Raw genomic sequence first — 25,770 nt, forward strand, 5'->3', positions numbered from 1 at the left:
CTGCCCTTCTCTACTGTTGTTTACATACTGTGCTTCTATAACAATTACAGAAGATAAAATGGGAAGGAAGTTGACTAGGACATTTTGGGATATTTAATATTGTAATGACGGTGTTTTCATAGCTTGTTGGAAAGATACAAAAGGTGATAAATACCAAGTAATCTTTGAAGCAGGAGTGGGAAAACATCTCAGGGAAGTTTCCAGAAAGTCATCTCTGTGGAAAAGATGAGAAACCAGGACCAATCAGACTTACCATGATCAAACTGCTCATGTACACATAAATCAAGCCCTTCTCTGGTGGCCTTAATATTTATTGCTCATCATTCAATTTGAACAATGTTCAAATGAGCAATTTTCCCTGATGCAGAAACAACTTGTGCTATAGAACTATGGCTAGTGCATGTCTCAGCAAATGTTACAACTTATGTGTCCCAGTTTGCAGCAGCTTTTGTACATACATAGTCTGTGAACTTGATCATCTCAGTCACCAAAGGAGGCACATATCCTCCAAGGATTAAAGGTCAGGCCTACTTTTTCACCATTAAAGGTCAGACCTACTTTTTCAGCAAGTAGCCTCTGGCAATTTCTTCTTTCTTGGTACCTGTGCAATTGGTTGAATCATTTAAATGGCTTCCAGACTATGTACTGATTTTTCTGCCTGCTCAGTTGGTGACATACTGGTACAGTCCTAAATTTAAAAATAACAGTGCCTGAGAACCATGATGACAATGTTCATTCATGAACTTATTAGGATCCAGACAGTTAATGTACTACCAAATGATGTACGACCACTAATGTACTACCAAATGATGTAGTCATAAGGGACATCTAGAGACTCCTCCCTGGCAAATATTAACTTTGAGATGAGGTGTTGATTGGTGACTTGTGTTTTATTTAAATAAGGTGATTGGCAAGGGTGAGGAAACAGGGGCAGCCTGGGATGAGAGGCCACAGGAAGGCAACTGTGGCAAAGTAGAATGTGACTGCATATGTGTATTTTTTTACACAATTATAAGTTCTAACCTTTAAAAACAGGATAACAGTTAGTTGAATGTTCATTTATGAAGATCTCAGCTTGTATGAAAGCTGTGAACTGAACCAGCAGATGCTCAAGTGTTCCTACTTTCCAGCCAGCGCTTTTCTGTCAACACTTCCATAGCTAGGTGGTGAGAAGGAGCTGGAGAAGAACCAGCAGGGCAATAATTCATCTCTGCCTTGAAAGTAATTCGTATAAGACAGTGGTCCCCAACCCCCGGTCTGGGGACCGGTACCATGGATCAGTCAGTACCGGGCCGCGGCTCCTCCTCATCCTCCTCCCCGGCTGCTGCCTTGGGAGCTGCCCTGCCATTCTGCTGCCAGCTCACCTTTGGTGCTCTCCAGCGGCCGCCATGGCTGGGGCTCCCCCTCGGCATGGCACTGCACAGCTGCAGGTGGCAGGAAGTCAGGGGCACCGGCGGGAAAGCAAGCGGAGCAGGGGCTCAGGTGGTGGCAACGTCCCTAGGCAAAAGTCTACCCCCACCCTCAGGCCTCTGTAAAATTGTCAAGTATTGACCGGCCCCCAGTGATAAAAAGGTTAGGGACCACTGCTATAAGACACTGAAGCTCATAAACCCAAATGCTGGTGTCATCACTTGATCATATCAAGGTGAACAGCTGCTCAGCATAACATACATGATGGTCAAAATCAACATTGTGGGGGTGGCGGTGCTAGCAGCCTTTGATACTGCTGATGTCTCCAGAGAGCTTTCTCCTTCACTCATAGGACGTTACACAGTTAATTTGGTTCTATCTTTCTGCTCTTCTTTTTTATTTATTTATTTGTTTGTTTATTTATTTTGTACCTTCTTCCCTGAAGGCTCAGGGTGGTTTACATGAAACAAGAAACAATACACGTAACTCCATTTATAGTAATAACAAAGTGATGATAACATTAACATAATTACAACAATAACATTAAAGAATAGTGGAAACTGTAAAGAGCATCATTTCACTGAGGCCCAGTGGGTTGGGCGAATTTCTAGTAGTTGTCATAGCAGGGAAGCTTGGAGGCCAACGGGGAGCAGTGGTTTAGGTTGACCTTAACCAAATGCCTGCCAGAGGAGTTCCGTCAGGGCCTTGATCTCTTCTGGGAGCTCATTCCACTAGGTAGGGGCTGGGATGGAGAAAGCTCTGGCCCTGGTTGAGGCCAAGTGGGCTTCCTTGAGGTCAAGGACCACCAGGAAGTTGGATGTGGTAGAGCGCAAGGCCCTTTGAGGGGTGTAGGTGGAGAGGCGATCCCTCAGGTATACTTTGCCCAGTCCACATGTGGCTTTAAAGGTGATAACCAAAATCTTAAGCCTGATCCAGAATTCAACCAGAAACCAGTGCAGCTACTTGAGGATGGGCTGGATGGGGGACCTCCGAGGTGTTGCTGTGAGGACCATGGCAGCTATGTTCTGGACCAGTTGTAGTTTCCAGATCAAGGATAAGGGCAGGCCAGCATAGAGTGAGTTTCAGAAGTCCAATCTAAAGGTGATTGTCACATGGATCACTGTGGCTAGATGTTCCGGGGCCAAGTAGGGTGCTAGTAGTTTGGCTTGGTGAAGGTGGTAAAATGCCAGCCATGCTACCGTCGTGATTGAGCCTCCATTGAGAGGGAGGCATCAGGAATCACTCCCAGGTTCCTGGTGGAGTGGAATACTATAATCTAGATCAGTGGTTCTCAACCTGGGGGTTGGGACCCCATGGGGGGTCGAATGACCCTATCACAGGAGTTGTGGCACAGCGAGCAGCTTGGCCAGGGGAGCGCTGCCACTGTTGCTGCTCCTCCTGCAAGCCCCTCCAACAGCACCTCCAGCGCAGCACAGTCTCCTTCCAAGTGCTCCAGATGGCAGGGCATCTCGGTGGGACAAGAGGCAGAACTGAGCTGAGAAACCCCAGAAAAAAAAACAATTTATATACAATCATGAACAATAGATCTTCACGCCATTGGTCACGCCATTCAGTTTAATTTCTGTGAAAGGACACTTGCATAACTTTATGGTTGGGGATCACCACAACATGAGGAACTGTATTAAAGGGTCACAGCATTAGGAAGGTTGAGAACCACTGATTTAGATATTAAGAGAGGTTTGATACCATTGATTTTGTCTCTATTTGTGAGGTGAACTTCCATCTCAATGATAATATGACTTTCTAGTGTTAAAGTTTTTATCAACCTGTCATTTGCTAGCCTACTGACCTGGCAGAAATTATAGATGACACATATCAAACTGCCTCAGAATCCACATACCTCACAGCATGCTAGAAGCAGAGACAGAGCTGTTCCAGATTAGCAATTGTTAATACAAAACACAAAGCAGCATAGGAAGGAGAAGAGGGAGTAAACGTTCCCTGGCTGGGAAATTATACTGTTACATAACAGATAGTTTTATAGAGGAGACAGGAAGGGAATTTCCTTGGCTTTCTACTACCTCCAACACCACCCACTAGCAAATAAATCACCGGATCTCTAGAAGAAATACCAGGATAACAACCTGAAACTTTGTGTTAACCTTTTACAGATGGAAAAAAGAGTGCAGCAGAGATTCTGACAGCTCTAGAGAGGCTGAATTTCCTCACTTGTGGTGAAAGTGGTTTTCAGTAAATGAGCACTTATCACAATATTGACCCACTTGCAATAAGCAGGGATATTTTACTGCTCCTCAAGTGTAATATTGTGGTGTGTGGCTATCAACACAATGAGCTAAAGACTTCCTTTCAAAACACAAGGCCACTCTGGCTCAGGGTAATATTTTGCTCTGTTTCAACAGTACAAGTGAAAGTTTCTGGTTTTACTACATGACTTTAGTGAGCATACTGTTCTCCAGAATCTATCTGATGGACCACTACATTTCATGAATGATTTGGGGGGAAAAAGTAAGCAAAATGAATTGGTCTAGACCAAATCTCACTTCACCATCCAACAATTTTCATATCATAAGGAAATGCTTTCTTACATTCAGATCTTACTGGGAAAGGTACAGTTTAACTCAGTATTGATGTACACTCACCAGAAATGTGATTGTCTTGGAGGCAAGGGGGAAAAATCCTGTTCTGCTTCCTACATCCTATTCTGATTCCCTTGAGCCATTAGAGAGTATGAAGGCAGGTTTGAAGAGTCACAAGAAAAACCATGTGTGAACTTTCAGTTGTGGGTGGAAGAATCATAGATCCATTAACTGGAAGCTATAGAGGAAGAGAATGGGGTGGGGGAGAATGAAAAAACAATACAAGTGAGTAGCATCAAAACCTATTCATCAAAAAATGAAAGAAAAGGAATTTCATGGACAGGTAATTCCATGGAGAAGCTACATGAAATCTTGCTGTCCATTTTATCCAACATTATAAATCTTTTCATAATGCTACCAACAATACACTAAAAAAATTAGCAGATTGCTCAAGGAACATGGGGGGGGGCACATGACATTGATGACACAAAAGAGCAGCAATAAATAAAATTCAGAATCAGGAAATCCTCACTGGAAAGCTACAAATTCAGATCTGAAGGGAGAAACAATTAAAAGTTTGCTTTGGGCTAAATTTTGATTTAATGTATCCTAGTTTGTAGTCTGGTATACTACAGGGTACAGTTCTGTCAGTAAGGCATAGGAGGTAACATACCAGAGAAAAGTCAAACTATTTCCTCAGTCAAGAATGTTCACTCTGGATAAGCCACTACAGGGCAAGCTATCCTACCACACATGGTTGTTGTTGTTGTTGTTGTTGTTGTTATGTGCGAAGTCGTGTCCGACCCATCGCGACCCCATGGACAAAGATCCTCCAGGCCTTCCTGTCCTCTACCATTCCCCGGAGTCCATTTAAGTTTGCACCTACTGCTTCAGTGACTCCATCCAGCCATCTCATTCTCTGTCGTCCCCTTCTTCTTTTGCCCTCGATCGCTCCCAGCATTAGGCTCTTCTCCAGGGAGTCCTTCCTTCTCATGAGGTGGCCAAAGTATTTGAGTTTCATCTTCAGGATCTGGCCTTCTAAAGAGCAGTCAGGGTTGATCTCCTCTAGGACTGACCGGTTTGTTCGCCTTGCAGTCCAAGGGACTCGCAAGAGTCTTCTCCAGCACCAGAGTTCAAAAGCCTCAATTCTTTGACGCTCGGCCTTCCTTATGGTCCAACTTTCGCAGCCATACATTGCAACTGGGAAGACCATAGCCTTGACTAAATGCACTTTTGTTGGCAGGGTGATGTCTCTGCTTTTTAGGATGCTGTCTAGATTTGCCATAGCTTTCCTCCCCAGGAGCAAGCGTCTTTTAATTTCTTTGCTGCAGTCCCCATCTGCAGTGATCTTAGAGCCCAGGAAAATAAAATCTGTCACTATCTCCATTTCTTCCCCATCTATATGCCAGGAATTGAGAGGGCCGGATGCCATGATCTTTGTTTTCTTGATGTTGAGTTTCAAGCCAACCTTTGCACTCTCCTCCTTCACCCGCATCAACAGGCTCTTTAGTTCCTCTTCACTTTCTGCCATTAGAGTGGTATATTCTGCATATCTGAGGTTGTTGATATTTCTCCCTGCAATCTTGATCCCAATTTGTGACTCCTCTAATCCCGCATTTCTCATGATGTGCTCTGCATACGTTAAATAGGCAAGGCGACAGTATACAGCCTTGCCGAACTCCTTTCTCAATTTTGAACCAGTCAGTGATTCCATGTTCAGTTCTCACTGTTGCTTCTTGACCTGCATATAAATTTCTCAAGAGACAAATAAGATGCTCTGGTATTCCCATCTCTTTAAGAACTTGCCACAATTTGTTGTGCTCCACACAATCAAAGGCTTTAGCATAGTCAATGAAGCAGAAGTAGACGTTCTTCTGGTACTCCCTAGCTTTCTCCATGATCCAGCGTATGTTGGCAATTTGATCTCTAGTTCCTCTGCCTCTTCGAAATCCTGCCTGTACTTCTGGAAGTTCTCGGTCCACATATTGCTGGAGCCTAGCTTGTAGGATTTTGAGCATAACTTTGCTAGCATGAGAAATTAGTGCAATGGTGCAGTAGTTTGAACATTCTTTGGCATTGCCCTTCTTTGGGATTGGAATGTAAACTGACCTTTTCCAATCCTGTGGCCATTGTTGAGTTTTCCAAATTTGCTGGCATATTGAGTGTAGCACTTTTACTGCATCGTCCTTTAAGATTTTGAATAGTTCAACTGGAATGCTGTCACCACCACTAGCTTTATTGTTGCTCAGACTTCCTAAGGCCCACTTGACTTCACATTCCAGGATGTCTGGCTCCATGTCAGTAACTACCCCACTGTGGTCATCAGTGATGTTAAGTTCGCTCTTGTATAGTTGTTCTGTATAATTTTGCCACCTTTGTTTAATCTCTTCTGCTTCTGTGAGGTCCCTACCATTTTGGTCCCTTATCATACCCAACTTTGCATGAAACGTTCTCTTCATATCTCCAATTTTCTTGAAAAGATCTCTGGTCCTCCCCATTCTATTGTTTTCTTCTATTTGTTTGCACTGTTCATTTAAGAAGGCATTCTTATCTCTTCTAGCTTTTCTCTGGAATTCTGCATTCAATTGGGTGTATCTTTCTCTTTCTCCCTTGCCTTTCACTTCCCTTCTCTCCTTAGCTATTTGTAAAGCTTCCTCAGACAGCCATTTTGATTTCTTGCATTTCTTTTTCTTTGGGATGGTCTTAGTTGCTACCTCTTGTACAATGTTGCGAACCTCCGTCCACAGTTCTTCAGGCACTCTGTCTATCAGATCTAATTCCTTAAATCTATTTGTCACCTCTACTGTGTATTCGTCGGGGATATGATTTAGTTCATACCTGAGTGGCCTAGTGCTTTTCCCTATTTTCTTCAATTTAAGCCTAAATTTTGCAACAAGAAGCTCATGATCTGAACCACAATCAGCTCCTGGTCTTGTTTTTATTGACTGGATAGAACTTTTCCATCTTTGGCTGCAGAGCACATAGTCAATCTGATTTCTGTGTTGACCGTCTGGTGATGTCCATGTGTAGAGTCGTCTCTTGGGTTGTTGGAAAAGAGTGTTTGCTATGACCATTGTATTCTCTTGACAAAATTCTACCAGCCTGTGCCCTGCTTCATTTTGTACTCCAAGGCCAAACTTGCCTGTTATCCCGGTTATCTTTTGGCTTCCTACTTTAGCATTCCAATCTCCCATGATGATAAGCACATCATTTTTTGGCGTTGCTTCTAGAAGGTGTTGTAGGGCTTCATAGAACTGATCAACTTCATCCTCTTCAGCAGCAGTGGTTGGGGCATAGACCTGGATCACTGTGATGTTGAATGGTTTGCCTTGGATTCGAACTGAGATTATTCTGTCATTTTGGGGATTGTATCCCAAGACTGCGTTTCCTGCTCTCTTATTGATTATGAAGGCTACTCCATTTCTTCTGCGAGATTCTTGTCCACAGTAGTATACCTGATGGTCATCTGAATTAAATTCACCCATTCCTGTCCATTTTAGTTCACTGATTCCTAAAATGTCGATGTTCAGTCTTGTCATTTCTTGTTTGACCACGTCCAGCTTGCCTTGATTCATGGATCTGACGTTCCAGGTTCCTATGGAATAAAAATCTTTACAGCATCGGACTGTCTTTTCGCCACCAGTTACTTCCACAACTGAGCGTCCTTTCGGCTTTGGCCCAGCCGCTTCATTCATTCTGGCGCTACTCGTACTAGCCGTCTGCTCATCCCCAGTAGCATATTGGACACCTTCCGACCTGAGGGGCTCATCTTCCAGCGTCATATCGTTATGCCTATTGGAACTGTCCATAGAGTTTTCATGGCAAAGATACTGGAGTGGTTTGCCATTGCCTTCTCCAGTGGATCACCTTTTGTCAGAGCTCTCAGCTATGACCTGTCCGTCTTGGGTGGCCCTGCACGGCATAGCTCATAGCTTCACTGAACTACGCAAGCCCCCTTGCCACAACAAGGCAGCGATCCTTGAAGGGGGCATGGTTGTTGTGGGGAAAGACAAATCAATCTAAAGACATTTGACTTTTAAATGTGTAGATGGAGATATGGATTCGTAATCCTTCTCTCCTAAAGGGATTTATATGGGCAGATTTGTTTCCATTAAATTCCAGTCTTTTTAATTGTTCTAAAGCTTTGCTGGTTCCATAATGTACAAGACCACAGTTATGTTAAATGCACGTTTGGCTAAAAAAATGAATCTCAAAGGAAACACTGCTTTTGTGAATTATTGGCCGGCATTCTTTCTCAGTGCTTAATATTAATGCTAACTGGTTATTTATGACACTAAGAAGTGCAGCCTTTTCACTTATTGTAATGAGGAGTGAGGTCATAGACCACAGAGCAATGGTATTCAGACATCTCCCAAGGCTCAAAAGGATTATCATGGTGAACTGTGAGAGTGGAAGCCAGATTCAGTCTTGATGAATTTGCCAGCACCACGCAAGTCCCATTAAAGAAAATGCTCTTTCAAGCACACACACTCACACAAAGCAATCACCCCCTGAAAGCCAGAGATACTTGTAAAAAGTCAAAAGGTGTTCTAACACCATAGCCACTGAAGGATTGTATATAGAGTCAAAAATATACGCATACCAGATGCAAAATAGCACTGCCCCATTTGGTTCAATTCAATCAACATAAAAGGCTTGGATTCAAACCTCAATCTCTGCTGACTGAAGCATTTCATTCAATGGACCGTGACTTTTTGGCTTTTCTCCCTCCTTGTAAAGCCCAAAATACCCCCTTGCTGTTCTTGAAGAAATAGGGGAACCTACCCCAAGAACAGTATGAGGGAAGGATTGGAGGTATAACATGGGAGGGGGGAGTTGGCAAAAATCTGTTCCTTGCAAGCACAGAAATAATTGTTGGGATCCAACTCAAATACTAAATTGTGTTATTGGTTTATATCCAGTAACATGAACTTTATCACTCAAAATGGAGGAGAAACTAAGGATTGGATATATCAGTTGTGTACAAAGGTGTTCCATTTATACGTGGAGCTAAAATAAGCAGGTGCACATTCAGTGTATATATTCAATCAAATATCTGTATTTTAAAGCTGATTTTATAAAAACAATTAAAACAACAATTGAAAAACCATAAATAGGTAGGAAGGGGAGTGAGGGAATGCCAAACAAAACAGAACAGTCTTCATCCATTGGTGGAAGACAATGTTTGTGGAGGGAGAGGAACAGACAACTTTCCTGGGGAGGAGTCATGTTACGCCTACTGCTATCTGTAAATCTTTAACATCTCATGCAGAAGCTCTGTATAAAAAGATGCCTTTTAAAATCATTCATATTGTTTTTTTAAATATATATATATACACTAGCTTCAAAGCCCGTTCCTAAGAACGGCCAGGCAGCCCCCGGCCAGGCAGCTTAAGGTGACTTTGGGCCGCAGCTCGCTGCCAGATCAAGTGGGGCAGGCGGGGGTTGGGCAACTTGTTAGCAGGGCCGAGACAGAGCTCCTTAGCAGGTTGTCAACAGGCCCAGCCTAGCAGGCTGGGAGGCCCTCATTAGCAAGGCCAGCCTAGCAGGCCAAGAGGCCCTCATTAGCAAGCCCTCCACCATGACCCTTTGCCCAGGGCCCTTTCCCCTTACCTGCTGCTGGCTCCAGGCACTGAGGCATCTGAGAGCAAAGAGGCTAGAGTCCAGGGACAGAGGGTGGGAGCTGTGGGGCAGGGCCAATCAGGACAAAGCTGGCTGCACCCTGATTGGCCCTATTCCAACTTGGACAGCCAGACATGTCCCACCCCCTAAGCTGTTTCATAAATATATAGAGGAACAACAATGGATAAGGATTGTTTATCTTACACACCTTTGTTTTGTGGTGGCAGCTGCTGCCAAGCAATGTTTTATTTTTAATCTGCATAACTACCTAATTCAATGGCCAATCAGAAGTTCTACTGGGCAAAAGTCCTGTCTCCCTGTCCACTTTCTAAAAATGCTTGGGGTGTGTCAAGAAACATATCATCAGTTACCATGGCCCTTACTGTACAGATTTACAAGGCTGACAAAGGAAGAATCACACACACTCTTTTAAACTTATCAAAATAGTGACAAAGGTAACAAAACTTTACCCAGGAAGACTCAGTTCAGCATTCATGCTATGAATGCCTTGGGTCAGCAGACCCTCATGGGGCAAAGTGAGGGGATCTGCAGTGAGATATGACCCCACCTCCACAAATAGAAATGCCATAAGATTGGAGAACTTCATGGTTGAATGCCAAAAAAGAATGATATAAATGGCAGTTGTGGTGATAGCTGCCACAGTCTTCTATCTACGCCACACACACACACAAAGACCAATGATCATTTTGCTGTAACTAGATACAATGAACACTCAGACTGCTGCTTTTTTTGTTTTGTTCAAATCAACTCTCCAAGTCTCGTTAGTTTTTTAAATGGAGGTCTATAATTACTGAAAGGGGATGTTTAAAGATGAATCTAATTGTTTTGTTGGTTACCTAGAGTGTTTATCATTTCTTGCATCTATAAGGAAGATCCCAGGGCTTATTTCTGAGTAAGTTATCTCATCAGTCTCATGATTTCCTTTCATCAGTTTTGCATCCAAAAGCAGTATCCCTTTGGGTGTATTGAAGCATATGCGACATTACCAACAATAGTTCCCAGATGGAGACAAATATGAGGGGATGTGGGATGTCTGGGTAAAGAAATTTCAGCTACAGCCCTGTAGAACAGATCATATCAATGTTGTTTAACACAATGAAAATGTAATTGGTTACAGATGACAAACAGGGATTCTATTTGACAGCACGTTAGACACCCAGTCAATGGTTTACATCAGCCTGTCAATCTCAATATGGCACTTCCCTAAAAAATCATTTGGTTTCTTTTTCCCCCTCTGTTAACCCTCAGGAAACACAGTGAATTATGGCAACAACATGTTTATTGTCCTCAAATGCCACACTGAGAACCTGACTGATATTTTTTAATGGAAGGGTATATGAAGGTTGTTTCACAATGTCCATGCTCATTTCCCAAAAATATGGCTCAGATGTATTAAACATGCTTAGTTTTTGCTTTCCTGAGACAGACTATGTTTGCATATGTTTGGCTGAGGCCAAACATACGCAGCACACACCAGCACACGGTGTCATTTGTCTTCTCTTCATACTACTGTGTATGGATACAGACAGGAAACTGTCTTTCAAAGGTCATTGGTCCATGCAGCAGTCACTGAGAATTACAAGAGCCCATTACTTGCCCAAGGACTCATAGCTGTCACATTGCTGGTAATATATTACAGCAATAAAAATATACAATCACAGAATTACAAGCTCTGAAATGAACCTGAAAGCATTCAAGTGTAAGTCCCAGGATTTAGCCAGAAACTTTAAGCATTACTAGGGGCATTTTCACACATGTGGCTTAAACTGGCATTTCCTTAAATCAGACCGCACTATAAATATAACATTTCTATTTGTGGGAAGATACATTTGATTTTTCTTCCATGTTCTATCTTGCATTCATAGCATTCACGTGTGACATTAATACCATAAGGAGTGCTCTTAAATACTTGTATTGCAATGAGATAATGGCCGGGGGGAGAGGGGGGAGGTGATGTTCTTTGAAAATGAAGGGCATTTTTTCAAATGAAAAACTGGGGGATTTTGAGCACCAATGAAAAATTCCTATGAAATATTGATTTTCCTCTTCTAATGAGTAAAATGCTTTTAAGGCAAAAGTTAACTCACTCAAAATATATATTGTAAAAAATGATGTATAAATGTTGTCTTACTTCATGTAAGATGCATTTAAAATGTTATCTTACTGTATTAAAATGACTTGATATCAAAAAATGCTGTTAAAGCAAAAGAAAAAGAATTTGTTTTGTAAAATTATTTGATACATTTCATTTTCCTCAAAAAATTCTAGTGTTTTTTTTTAAACCAACGAACAACAGGGTTTATCCATTGCTTCAAAATTTCTGGATATTTTATCTGTCTAATATGAAAATACTATCCAGATATGCTGGCTGTTGAGTGCCTTCTTCACAGAATTACTGTTCTAGCAATACTCCCAAAGAAAAGCCATGAGACACCAGGATATGAATAACCTATTTTACTATTGGCCGATATATGTTCCTGCATCAGTGCAAGTTGCTCACGCTCCAATGGCATTTCCTCCCTGGGCCCATACATCCACTCAAGCCAATAATGCACTAGTTTGGGACATGCCCCCCATCCTTAGACCTTTCAGGGGGTTTGTCTACTTATAAGCACTACTTATATTGTCATAACTCACACTATTCCTGCCATATGAGAGAATTACCCTAGCTTTAGCAACCCTTGATCCATCTGCAGACAATCATGCCACATAAACACTGAGGTAAGTCAGTGGAGAGATGGACAGAGGTGGGATACGTTGGGGGTAGAAAATCACTGAGAGCCAGCTTGGTGTAGTGGTTAAGAGTGGTATCCTCTAATCTGGAGAACTAGGTGTTCCTACTCCTCCACATGCAGCCAGCTGGGTGACCTTGGGGCAATCTCACAGTCCTCTTAGAGCTCTCTCTGCCTCACCTACCTCATAAGTATGTTGTGAGAAGAGGAAGGGTAGGCTAATATAAGCTGTTTTTACACTCCTTTGGGTAGTAACAAGCTAAGTATAAAAACCTAGCTCTTCTTTTCTTCGGTAATGTTTCCAGCTATGGAAACCCGTAAAGTTTCAGGTGTATGCTACAGTGTCAAAGGACCCAGTGATGTCTCTTTCGGTTGTGCAGCTGAAATGATGATGTGACATGGCAGGATTCTGTTCCAGCCCTGCATCTTTTGCTGGGCAATAGGGGATTGGGGGCAGCAGTTTCCCTATCCTACCTGGCAAATGGCAACTTTAACTCTAAGTTCCTTTGCGGGTGTAGCAAATCAAAGAGCAGGCCAGATGGGGATAGTGTCATTGTCATCACTAAAGATAAGTGTGGGGGGGGGAAAGGAAAACCCAGCTTTTTTAACACTTCTGATTAAAAATTAGGAAATTTATGGTAGCACTGGGGGGGGGGGATGCCGGTAAAACATGTAATCCTTTAAAATGAATGCTTCTTTTAGAGTGAATGAAATTGTTCTTATTTAACATATTTTAACATCTCAATGTGCCATCAAGAGGAGATTTTAAGGAGGTTTGGAGTGGGGTGTCATCAATATGCAGATTGACACCCAGCTCTGCCTCTTATCGATGGAATTCCATTCTTGGCCTCATACCTGGATGCAGTGGTGGAATGGCTAGGTGAGACTTGTTTGAAGCTAAATCCATCTAGAAGAAGAAGGAAAAAATAAGTTTTTATATCATGCTTTTCACTACCCGAAGGAGTCTCAAAGCAGCTTACAATCACCTTCCCTTCCGCTCTGCACAATAGACACCGTGTGAGGTAGATGGGGTGGATAGAATTCTGATAGAACTGTTCTTTTGTAAGAACATCTCTAAGAGGACTGTGACTAGCCAAAGATTACCCAGTGGGCTACAAGTGGAGTAGGGCGGGGGTCGTCAACCCCCGGCCGTGAAGGCCTCAGTAACGGGCCGCCGGCGGCCACGCCTGCCTCCCCCCCACACACACACACAGCGAGAAGCTCACCAGGCTGCGTGAGAAGCGGCCACCAAAGCAGCCGCTTCACTTGAGGCCCGGCTAGCTTCTTGCTGCGAGAGGTGGGGAGAAGAGGCAGGCATGCTGGTGGACACAAACGTGCATGCACGGAGCTGCCGCACATGTGCGTTAGCGCCCCCTGGTGGTGAAAACACACATGCATGGCAGCTCTGCACATGCACATTTTCACCACCAGGGGGCACTAACGTGCATGCACGGCACCCAGACCACCAGCTCTCCCCCCCCCCCCGGAGCTGGTCCTCAACCATAAAAAGGTTGGGGACCACAGGAGTAGGGAATTAAACCTGGTTCTCCAGATCAGAAGCCACCACTCTGACAGAACTGCTCTATGGCAGTGATTATATAGCTGGGGAAGCCAAGTGGGGGGGGGGGCACTTCTACTAACCCTTAATGGGGTCTGACTTTCTACAGTTGACTCCATCAGGAATTTGTGAGAATGGCTTGATTCTTTGCTCTCCATGGACAAATATGTGACCTTGGAGACAAAGATTTACTATCTATGCCAAGCCCACCAATCTTCCTTGGAATGACCTCACCATGGTAATTTACTCAACAATTATCCAAGACTGAAGAGCCTCTTGTGGCGCAGAGTGGTAAGGCCACCGTCTGAAAGCTTTGCCCATGAGGCTGGGAGTTCAATCCCAGCATCCGGCTCAAGGTTGACTCAGCCTTCCATCCTTCCGAGGTCGGTAAAATGAGTACCCAGCTTGCTGGGGGGTAAACGGTAATGACTGGGGAAGGCACTGGCAAACCACCCCGTATTGAGTCTGCCATGAAAACGCTAGAGGGCGTCACCCTAAGGGTCAGAAATGACTCGGTGCTTGCACAGGGGAAACCTTTACCTTTACCTTTTTATCCAAGACTGGACTACTGTAACATGTTCTATGCAGAATGTGAGGATATTTGGGTCACCCTTTCACCCCTGAGAGAGAGCCTAGGCTCAGACTGCCCCTTTCGCGGGACCCACAGGATGCTTAGAGCCAAAGGAATCACACCAGAGTGAAGCTTTTGAAAAGAGAGTATATTCCAAAGTGTGGGGGTGAGTTTGGCCCCTCTTTTGGCCATGCTCTCTTCTGACGTCTGTTCCCTTTACTTCCTTAGCCCTGGAAAGAAACACTGGTACTCTCCGTTGCTTGAGAAATGCTTTAAACTTCACTCCATCTCCAACAAAACAGTCTGCATACACGTCTCTTCTTACTACCTCCTCGTGCTCTCTCTCTTCCCCTTTTATCCTCCCCTCCTGTCTCTGCCCTGTGCATTTAAACCCCTTCCCTGCCCCGCTCCTTTTCCTGGCCCTTCCCACTCTGAGCATCGTTCCTTCCCAGGTACGTATTGTTCTCTTCCTCTCTCTAGGTGCCGATGGCTCCTTGTTCTCAAACGGGCCCTTCCCTAGGATGAGCGGGTTGGGGCACTGTGCTGAAGCTTCCCCCACCCACCTGCCCACCCACGGGCTGTTTGAGGATTGTCTCTGAGTTCCCACCCCTGGATGCTGTCTTCTGGATGCTGGTATATTTCCCCTTTCCCCTGTCCTCAGTCCCGCCCCTAATACATGGGCTGTGCTTTCTCCTTTTCCCCTGCCTCCTTGCACAGTGGATTCCACCCTGCTCTGTCCCCCCCGGAGTCTGGGGGGGCAGTGCAGGTGGGTGGCACTACTCGTTCCACCCCCGTCGGGATGCTCATTGCTCTTCTATGGGTTGGAATGCATCGCTCGGGGCTCCTGGCTCCAGTCAGCTGTGTGCGATTTGGGTGAGTCTTTCCCCATCACCGTCGTCCCATGGTGCCATTTGCCACATTGCTCTGTGTGTTCTCTGGGAGTCCCTGGGCCCCCCACTGGGGCTCAGGATGTGCCATCTTCCACTTTTCCCCTGCCTCCTGGTAGGGCCTTGGGTGGAATGGGCGCTGCCTCTGGGCCCCGCGGCTGTCCTCCCACCGCCCCGCCCTTTCCACCCGGACACAAAAATATGCTAAGGTTACAACAGTACAAGGTAGCAAGTTGAGCAAAAACAGTGTGATGGAGTTCTAAGGAAAAACTCTAACCGTTTCTCACCCCACCCATGTCCAAGGCTGGGAGACCAGCATAGTCCAAAGTCCTATTCTCTCTAGAAATACCCATATATACTCGACAATAAGCTGACCCAAATTTTAGCCAAGGCAACTAATTTAACCACAATATCAACAATAACAGGTAAGTGGGGACCCTCAAGTATAAGCCTAGGGGGTCTTTTTCAGCATTAAAAAATGTGCTGAAAAAGTAGTTTTATACTCAAGTATATTGCACCCAAATTCAGAGTTCATTCCAGCAGTGTCCTTCCAGTTGGAAAAAGGATCTCGCAATGAGGCCACCAAACAAGGAAATGGGCTGCATTTTTAGTTAGCACACGCTTTAGTTAGCCCACACATCAGGGCAACCACGACAATCGAATGAGGCCATCCAAACTAGATGGCTGCCATAGCACTCAGGTATAAAAAGAGAAATCTTGATGCTATCAGAGGGGATATCTGGGATATCAGAAGCCACTTTGGCTAGAGATGTATAGTCAGGACCTTTGATGTGCTTATGCAATGGCCAAATAGCCTTTGAAGATGTTTTGGGATGTACAAGTGGTCCAGAATGCAGCTGCCAAGTTTCTGACAGGCATTTGGTGGGGCCGACTGACCCATAACATCTACAGATGCCCCCCCAGATGGAAGGACCGAAGCTACTGAGGGATTGTCCAGTTACTGTTGAAGCACCGTTCTAATTGTTGCAGTTGATGTGTTGTTGTTATTGTTATACTGTTATATTGATTTTGATAGTGTCCTATGTGAATGTTCCAAAATGTTTTATGTAAACTGGCCAGAGCCGTAGGGAAGAGCGGTATAAATAAATACATAAATAAATAAATGAATGAATGAATGAATGAATGAATGAATAAATAAATAAATAAATAAATAAATAAATAAATAAATAAATAAATAAGTAAGTAAGTAAGTAAGTAAGTAAGTAAGTAAGTAAGTAAGTAAGTAAGTAAGTGTCCTGGTCAGCACACCGATCCTATAGCAGCAACACTGGCTCACAATTAGTTTCTGGTGCCAATTCAAAATGTTGGTACTCATTTTTGAAGCACTAAATGGCCTGAGTCCCTTATATTTTCAGGATCACCCCTCTTGACATGACCCTCCTCATCTTCTCTAGTATTCATTATGTCATTTATTGGAGGTCCCTGGTCCACGAATTGCTTCTCTTGCATCAACAAGGGTGAGGGCCTTCTTAATCATGGCCTCTGTCCTGTGAAACCAGCTGCCTAAAGAGGTGTGTGCCTGAGGGACCTCCGTAGATTCTGCAGGGGATGCAAGGCTGCTCTTTTTGGATGATTGTGATCATAGAATCATAGAATCATAGAGTTGGAAGGGGCCATACAGGCCATCTAGTCCAACCCCCTGCTCAACGCAGGATCAGCCCAAAGCATCCTAAAGCATCCAAGAAAAGTGTGTATCCAACCTTTGCTTGAAGACTGCCAGTGAGGGGGAGCTCACCACCTCCTTAGGCAGCCTATTCCACTGCTGAACTACTCTGTGAATTTTTTTCCCCCTGATATCTAGCCTATATCGTTGTACTTGTAGTTTAAACCCATCACTGCGAGTCCTCTCCTCTGCAGCCAACGGAAACCGCATCCTGCCCTCCTCCAAGTGACAATCTTTCAAATACTTAAAGGGCTATCATGTCCCCTCTCAACCTCCTTTTCTCCAGGCTGAACATTCCCAAGTCCCTCAATCTATCTTCATAGGGCTTGGTCCCTTGACCTCAGATCATCTTCGTTGCTCTCCTCTGTACCCTTTCAATTTTATCTATGTCCTTCTTGAAGTAAGGCATCCAGAACTGCACACAGTACTCCAGGTGTGGTCTGACCAATGCTGTATACAATGGGACTATGACATCTTGTGATTTTGATGTGAACTATGACGTCTTGTGATTTTGATGTGAACTATGACATCTTGTGAGTTTGATGTGTCCTTAATATTGATTAAAAAATTGTCATTGGAAGTTTTGGCTATAATAAATATTTTGTAACTAAAAATTGGTGCTACTGAACTCAATACTTTCTTGACCTAGTTTGTTCTGCCACGTGGCTCTGTGTTGAAAGTTGCGGTATGATCCTAAGCATGTTTGCCTGGTCCATTTATGGTGTCTACAGCCAAGTTGGGGTGGGTAGGGTCATTGGTATTAAAGACATAGGTGGATTGACCTTACACAAACTTAAAGAAATGACTGCAGATAGAACAAAGTGGGCCTTTGTTCATAAAGTCACCAGGAGTCAGAAATGAACATAACAACAACTAACAAGGGCCCTATTCTGGGTCTGGTGCTAGGGTCCTGCAAATACTTATACCGGACCTGGGTGTGACCTTTGTCAGACAGCAACAGCAACAACAAGCAGCATCCATTTGGAGAAGCCCACCTGTTCCTTAAACAACAGCATCTGATAGAAGCTGCCCAGAAAGGTCAGGGGACTCAAGAAGCAGAGCAGGAGAAAAATTATAGTGAAAGCTTCAGAGAAGAAAAGAGCAGTTACTTTATTTTACTACATAATTGACCTTGCAAACACTCTACTGAAAAGCAATATATAAACACTGTAAATAAATATGTTACCTTGTAATAAACGATTAGCCTCTTATTGAATAGGGGAAAGCAGATGTGATATTTTCATAACAAAAAAAAGTCTTGTTTGGTTTGTATCACACCTTGGATGAGACTATGCATTCTTTATCAGATTGAGCCTTTGTGCCTGAATGTATCGCTTTTGCATGTGGGAGAAAGCAACTTCCTTTCTAGCTGCTCAATTCATTTGTGTTTATCTTTTTAAAAAAGCAACCTTGCTTTTATGCCATTGTAATCTCATTTGTATAAAGTGAAATCATCTAAAATCCTTTTGGCTTAACTTTTGACTAGACCAAGTATCTCTCTGCCACCATGTTTATATCATTGAAGTATTTCCATTGACACTAAACAATGTGAACTGTTTTTCATATTTGTAAAAGTGTTGGGACTTGATTCAGTTGCAATAGTACCGCTATTAGCTCCAGAAATAAACAACCATTTTAATAGGATCCAGGATTTAGATATGCTCCAATTTCCACTAGTTTCAGTCAAGGTCTACTTGTGAGTTTCTTGGTGAAACATCTGAATGAGCTTGGCTATATTTGTTTGCATGATCACCCTGTTTACTCACACAATTAGACATTCTCATTGTTGCCAAATCCCCTCCACCATCTGTCTGTGGCTGCCTCCAGTTTTTCAAAGGACATAGAGTAAATTTTGGGGAAGAGGGACCTGTTCAAGATTTCTCAGTTGAGGCTTACAACCTTGCATCTGTCATCAACCCTCTGATCTCCCAAGAATGTCTTCATTTGCAATCACCAAGTCCAACTCACTAGAGATGCTGAATGATTCATCAGATATGAGCAGAGGCCCTTTAAGGAACATGCCATGTCTGGGGGGGGGGGGGGGGGCACGACAGGACCAACATAAGCATCTCCAGCATATAAAAGTTCAGTAGCCATTGGAACAAATTGTTAGCGTTGGAACTAACCAAAGAGCTGCACTTTCCTGGCCACTGTTGCTGGTAGTGACACTCTGCTTCAGATTTCCTGTATCAACTTGATGCTGCCCTGCAAACACCTGGAATAGAATGGAAAGAACAGAATGCTGCTTATATGCATGGATCTTTCTTGTTACATTGGACCACTCCAAAAATTAATGACTTGTGCAAACTGATGATCCCTAACAATTTTCTTGCCGGTTTCCAGTTTTGCTGTAAGTTGTATGACATAATCTAATGATGGAAACCCACATGACAGAGAAACCCACATCACAACTTTTAGGCACTTTTGTCTCCTCCCACCATAAAAATATCATTATTGAAAATAACATCTGAACACCGTCCATTGGTCCCTCCGATTTCCGCCCCGGAGCAACTGCGAGCTGCGCGCAGCTTGCTCCTTTGCCAGCGGCCTGCCGCGTCGGGAGGCGCAAAGAGCCTCCCACACACGTCAGGCCGCTGGCAAGGGAGTCCCCGGTAGCCGCGTGCAGCGTGGCTGCCGGGGGCTTCCTTCCCGGCAGCCTGACGCGGTGAGAGGCGCAAAGCGCCTCTCGCCGCATCAGGCCGCAGCCCAATGAGCCCCCGCCAGCCGCCCTGCGCCCGGCTGCCGGGGGCTCCCTTGCCTAGCGCCCGCTGCATTCAGAATACAGCGGGCTTGAATACTAGTTTGATATAACTCTAAACATTTTTTTCTGTTTGGAGCAAAAGGTAATAGATTTTTGTCAGCCCTAAACATTTCATTTATTTTCTGATGTGACAAAAAAAGTTTCTTCTACCCTAAAATGTCATTTTTTCTTCTATTTTTAAAAGAAATTAAAATATTTTCATGACCTTTGAAAGTACATGGGCCCTAGGCACCATGCCTACCATGCCTAATGGATAAGTATAATATAGCTGAATGATTAAATAAATACCCTGATTTTAAGTTTTTCCTCTGCTAAATTTGCTTGTGATCTTGGTATGTAAACTCAGCTACTTTCAAATTGCCTCTTCATGTAAAATATTTTTATGTTGAGTAACATCCTTTTTCCTATGGCTTGTTGAGTTGATAATTATCAACACACTTCACAACAAAGAAAATGAAGTGCATTCCTTAATAGGATGGTAATTTTTACACCTTGAGTTTCACTCCAGGAAAACTTTACTTTCTTCAGTGCAGAAGGTAATCATGGAACATATTATTTAATCCTAATGCAAATCACTCCAGCAGGAAATGTTGTAAAGAGAAAGTAATCTTCTGAAGGAAAAATAAATTATCAGCCATGTTATGAAGGAAAAGAAACATTCTCAAATAATTTCTTTCTTTGTTGGTACTGGCTGGCAGCATAATCCTTCCAAGTAAATTGTAATTTCCAAATTAGATTATACATTATGTCATATTAGTTTTATTTTAGAAAAACAAACTGACTTAATGGAAAAGTGCCAAAGTTGGCTTGCAATTGATGTAAAATTGTCGAGCTTCTGCTGTGAAATGTTTAATGTTTTTTTACAAGTTTAGTAGTAAATATAAAACCGAAATTAAAGCAAGATTTTTCACATGGCTGAGCATTGATCAAACTGTAGTGAAGGAAAAAGAAAAGCAAAAAAGTAGCACACACAGAGAGACATGGACATTTCCTAGCATGAGGACTGAATTCCACATACAGTAAAACATACATCGACAATAAAAAGGCAATAATTCTCCCACGGTTTTCAGCTATGAATGCCTTATCAAAACTGATATGTACATATGTAACAATATATTGACTGTGTATTTGAGTGTTTCTGCTAGCTTGTTTTTATTAAATATACCCAGGTAAGTGAGAATCTGCAAAGAACTGAAAAGGCCCATTTTCCACTCTCTCATCTTAAACTATTTTCTCTTTCCCTCCATCTGGCAATCCCCATATTGTCATCATTCTTTGATGCCTTCTCTCCTTCCTACCAATCCACCAACCGTTTATCTCCCCTTCATCTTCAGCTATATTTATTGTTTACTTTGTTTATAGCCTAACTTTCTCCACAATGGAAGCTCAAAGCAGTTTGAATCATTATCCTCAGAACAGGCTGTCAACAGAGGTGCACTGGGAGTGAAAAACCCTGGAAATGGACCCCTTCCTCAGCTCACTCTGACTTGTCCTCAAATAAGGAAGGAGAAGGAGAAGAAGAAACTTGTCTGACCTTGTCACTCTCTCCCACAACAGAGGATGGAAGGAGAGAGGGACAGCCTGCCTCACCAGTTGGCCAAGAGCTGCTTTTCTTTCCTCAGGTACTGCCTCATAGGGAAGCATCTTCTGCTGGTGAGTGTGTGTGTGTGTGTGTGTGCGTGCACAGGGGGGAGGTGATGGTGGCTCAGGCAGCACTGCCCCAGCTTCAGAATTGCTTGAGGAGAAAGAGGGCAGGAGTCCAAGGCTTTAAAAATATTCCCAAACTAATATTGACATACATAATGCCCTGCATGTGGAAACTTGTGCAGCAGAGATTGGCTGAACCTTTCTTTTTGGTAAGCTAATTTTCTTACATGCGGGCATGGAGAGTATTTTTTGCCATTTTCTGAGGTGCAGGTAGGCAGGCCAGTGGGGTGTGGGGAAGAAAAGGAACACAAGGGATGGGGGTATGACACAAGAAGAGGAAAGGAAGGAGGAACTTGGGCAGCAAGATGGCGGAAATGGAGGAGATGTGAGGGCGGGTGCAAGGGCCCAGACTATAGCGCATTTCCCCTCCATACAGTCTTTTTGCTGGTTGCTCACTGGTTGCTCACCAGTGGCTTGCACATTTTAGGGTGGTAAATCCACTTTCCTGGATTTACCAGATCACGGTATAAAAAGGTGAAATAGTGAAACACCTACTGGACAGCCTCAGGATGTTGGCAACATCATGTGGAGGGGGCTGAATATGTCGCCAACATCCTGAGGCTGTCCAGCTACATTTTGTACATGTGGAAAAGCATGAAAAGCAGGCAATTCTAAGACACTTTGAGATTCTTTCAGGTAGTAAAAAGTGGGGTACAAAAAATAGTTCTTCTTTTTCTTCTCTCAAATGCTAAAACAATCCTGGAAAGGACCATGTCCCTTTCTCCTGACTTTTACTGACAGAAACCAGCAACAGTCATTGAGGACATCCATTTCTTAGCTATAGGCAGTTTTCACAATTTTGTTCATAATGTGTGTGTGTTGCTGTTTGTTTTCTATATTTTAGATTTTTCTGCAAACCTGGAGTATTTTCCAGATTTGCAGAAAGAGTCGACAAGTTAATTCACATGCTCATTCTATGGATTTAAGTCTCTTCCAATTTGGCCGACTTGGGTATTAGAATATAGATAGAATCATAGAATCATAGAATCATAGAGTTGGAAGGGGCCATACAGGCCATCTAGTCCAATCCCCTGCTCAACGCAGGATCAGCCCAGAGCATCCCAAAGCATCCAAGAAAAGTGTGTATCCAACCTTTGCTTGAAGACTGCCAGTGAGGGAGAGCTCACCACCTCCTTAGGCAGCCTATTCCACTGCTGAACTACTCTGACTGTGAAAATTTTTTTCCTGATATCTAGCCTATATCGTTGTACTTGTAGTTTAAACCCATTACTGCGTGTCCTTTCCTCTGCAGCCAACGGGAACAGCATCCTGCCCTCCTCCAAATGACAACCTTTCAAATACTTAAAGAGGGCTATCATGTCCCCTCTCAACCTCCTTTTCTCCAGGCTGAACATTCCCAAGTCCCTCAACCTATCTTCATAGGGCTTGGTCCCTTGGCCCCAGATCATCCTTGTCACTCTCCTCTGTACCCACCCCCTCATCTAGATCATTAATAAATATGTTAAAAAGTACCGGGCCGAGCACCGAGCTCTGAGGTACCCCGCTACTCATCTCCCTCCAGTCTGATGAAACACCATTGACAACAACTCTTTGAGTGCGGTTCTCTATCCAATTCCCCCCTATCCACCTAACTATCTGGAAATCCAGATTGCAGTCCTTCAATTTATCCATCAGAACATCTTGGGGAACCTTATCAAAAGCTTTACTAAAATCCAAGTAAACGACATCAACCGAATTTACACGATCCAGCAAACCTGTCACTTGGTCAAAAAAGGAAACCAGGTTGGTCTGACAGGACCTGTTGAAGACAAATCCATGCTGACTTCCTTGGATCACCAAATTGTCCTCCAGATGTTTACAGATTGCTTTCATTAATATCTGGTCCATTATCTTACCCACAATAGAGGTCAGACTCACTGGTCTGTAATTTCTCGGGTCATCCTTCCTCCCTTTTTTGAAGATCGGAATAACATTTGCTCTCTTCCAGTCCTCTGGGACATCTCCAGTCCTTAAAGAGGTCCCAAAGATGATGGACAAGGGTTCTGCAAGTTCTCCGGAAAGTTCTTTGAACACTCTCGGGTGCATTTCATCCGGCCCAGGGGATTTGAACTCATCCAGTGCAGCTAAATGCCTCTCGACAACCTCTCTGTTCATGTCAACCTGCCACCCAGACACTATCCCTTGGCTACTGCCATCTCTAGATGTGCCTAAACCCTTTGACCTGTGGGAAAAAACAGATGTAAAATAGGCGCTGAGCCTTCCTGCTTTCTCTGCATCCTCCGTTAGAGTTTTTCCATCTGCACCCAACAGTGGGCCTACTGCCTCCTTTACTTTACGTTTGCTCCTCACATAACTGAAAAATCTTTTCTTGTTACAGTGGGCTTCCCTGGCCAATCTTAGCTCACTCTCAGCTTTGGCCTTTCTGATGATTGATCTACAGTGCCTAGTAACCTACAGATTGATCTACAGTGCCTAGATACATATAGCCTGTATCACTAAAATAAGGTGACCTGATTGTCCCACTTTTGGAGGGGCATCTAGGGGCACCTGGCAAATTGTACTTATGTTGAAATTTAAAATATATATATTACAATACTATTTTTGCATTCTATGCATTCTATGAAACTTTTTATTGCTCCATATAGACCAAATTTTTAATCAATAACCCCCCCCCCCCGGTCAATGGTGTTTCGCTTTACCAATGTTGAAATCTGGTCACCTTACACTAAACAGTACATATGGAGGTCATACAAACTAATTGGTGATTGAATTATCAGTTATAAATTTCTGAAGGTTTGGAATGAAATGTGAAGGAAATGTGTGTATTTTTGACATTTAAAGTGCTATTTTTTATCCTTTCATGTTTGAAGTGTGCAGTTAGTGTAGTGAGAAGGTACTATGCCATTACATTAATTCAGACTGAATTTTCAAGGGCATTAACTATCATTCTTTTCAAGAAAAAAAAACAGTGTAGCCTTTGATCATCAAAAGTAGATATTTAACCAATGTCCAATTTAATTTCTATGATCCTGTTCAGCACTTTCTTGTAGCAGCAACCAGTGAAGTGATCCTTCAGGTAGAAATTGTCTGTTGTTAAGTAGCACCCAAATGGGAGAAAAACTCAAATTCAAATTGATAGGCATCAGGCAATGGCAGCAGAGGCAGGAGGCTAGCAAGGGACAAGCCATATTTCTTAGTCATCCGCAGCCTTCTATGCTCCTACATAGAGTTGACATACCTTCTCCTGTTTCCAGTGCCATTGTTTGATATTCACTCATAAGGGTGCAGACCTTCTTCCCACAGGCACCACTCATCATGGGTAATTACTCTGGGATCAGAATATTCATGACAGTCAATTCATACAGTGTCCACATGCCTAGAAAAAGGCATCTACAGCCCACTGTCACTATAACAATAGATCTGTACAATTATGGGACAAGCACAATATATTTCCATTATTGCACAGTTGGTGGTCACTGATTCGAGACTTCTTGTTTCTTCTTCATCCTGTAATCAAGGCATCAACATAACTGTTTCTTTCCTTGGGGCAAACAAGATACTGCATACAAATGTAGTTCTTGCTACAGAAAGCTACCATGCAAGTAGGCAATGTTGCAGTCATGGGTAAATTGAGAGAAATAGTGCCCCCCCCCCAGAAAACAGAGAGCATCTTTTATCAGGAATGGTGTTCTCCTTATGGCCTTTCCAAATCAACAGGCTTATCTGGGTTTCATAGATGCTGACTGTTCAGCTTCTTCTTCCAGCTGTTGTTTGTAGAAATTCCATTAAAGAGAACTCTGGCTGCTGGATGTGCAGGAGTATTCTCAGCCATCTGAAACTTTCCTCTATGTATCACATAATTCCCCCCTCCCCAGAGTTTTTGAATCACAGCTAGAGAACCTTGGTAGCGTAATTTCAGAAAAAGAAATCTGCTCATAGAGACTAAACAAGAGTCCACTGATGCTTCCTGTTGCAATGAAAGAGGTACAGGATGTCCATGCTTTTTATTGAAGCGATTTTTAATCTCTCCAGAAACTTGGATGATATATGTTTTCTGTCTAAAAGATTAGGCTTCAGAAAGCACCAGGGCAGCCAGAACTAGTGGGGGCTTTTAGGTTGTTGTTGCCAATAAATGAATAATGCTATTTTAAGGATCTCTCCATCTGCATACAGAACCTCATAAAAATGATTTGTAGTGCTGACAACCAGATTCATAGAGAGAAATTTATCACTCATCAGGAGTATATTTCTATGCTATGTACATCTGCTTATATACTCACATTAAATTAGATTATCTG

The 25,770-nt window shown here is 43.3% G+C and overlaps 1 long non-coding RNA gene across 1 annotated transcript in view; it reads right to left on the reverse strand.

The window, feature by feature from the left end:
• Positions 1-25,770, reverse strand: part of LOC143835716 (uncharacterized) — a 61,089-nt gene that overhangs the window by 29,602 nt on the left and 5,717 nt on the right. The window contains exons 2-5 of the long non-coding RNA XR_013230324.1: positions 19,170-19,258; positions 13,199-13,250; positions 4,032-4,206; positions 155-214 (exon numbers count right to left, since the gene is read on the reverse strand). This is a non-coding gene — a long non-coding RNA (uncharacterized LOC143835716). The remainder of the gene's footprint in view (positions 1-154; positions 215-4,031; positions 4,207-13,198; positions 13,251-19,169; positions 19,259-25,770) is intronic.

Source organism: Paroedura picta, chromosome 4, assembly GCF_049243985.1.
Source record: "Paroedura picta isolate Pp20150507F chromosome 4, Ppicta_v3.0, whole genome shotgun sequence".
Lineage (NCBI taxonomy): Eukaryota > Metazoa > Chordata > Lepidosauria > Squamata > Gekkonidae > Paroedura > Paroedura picta.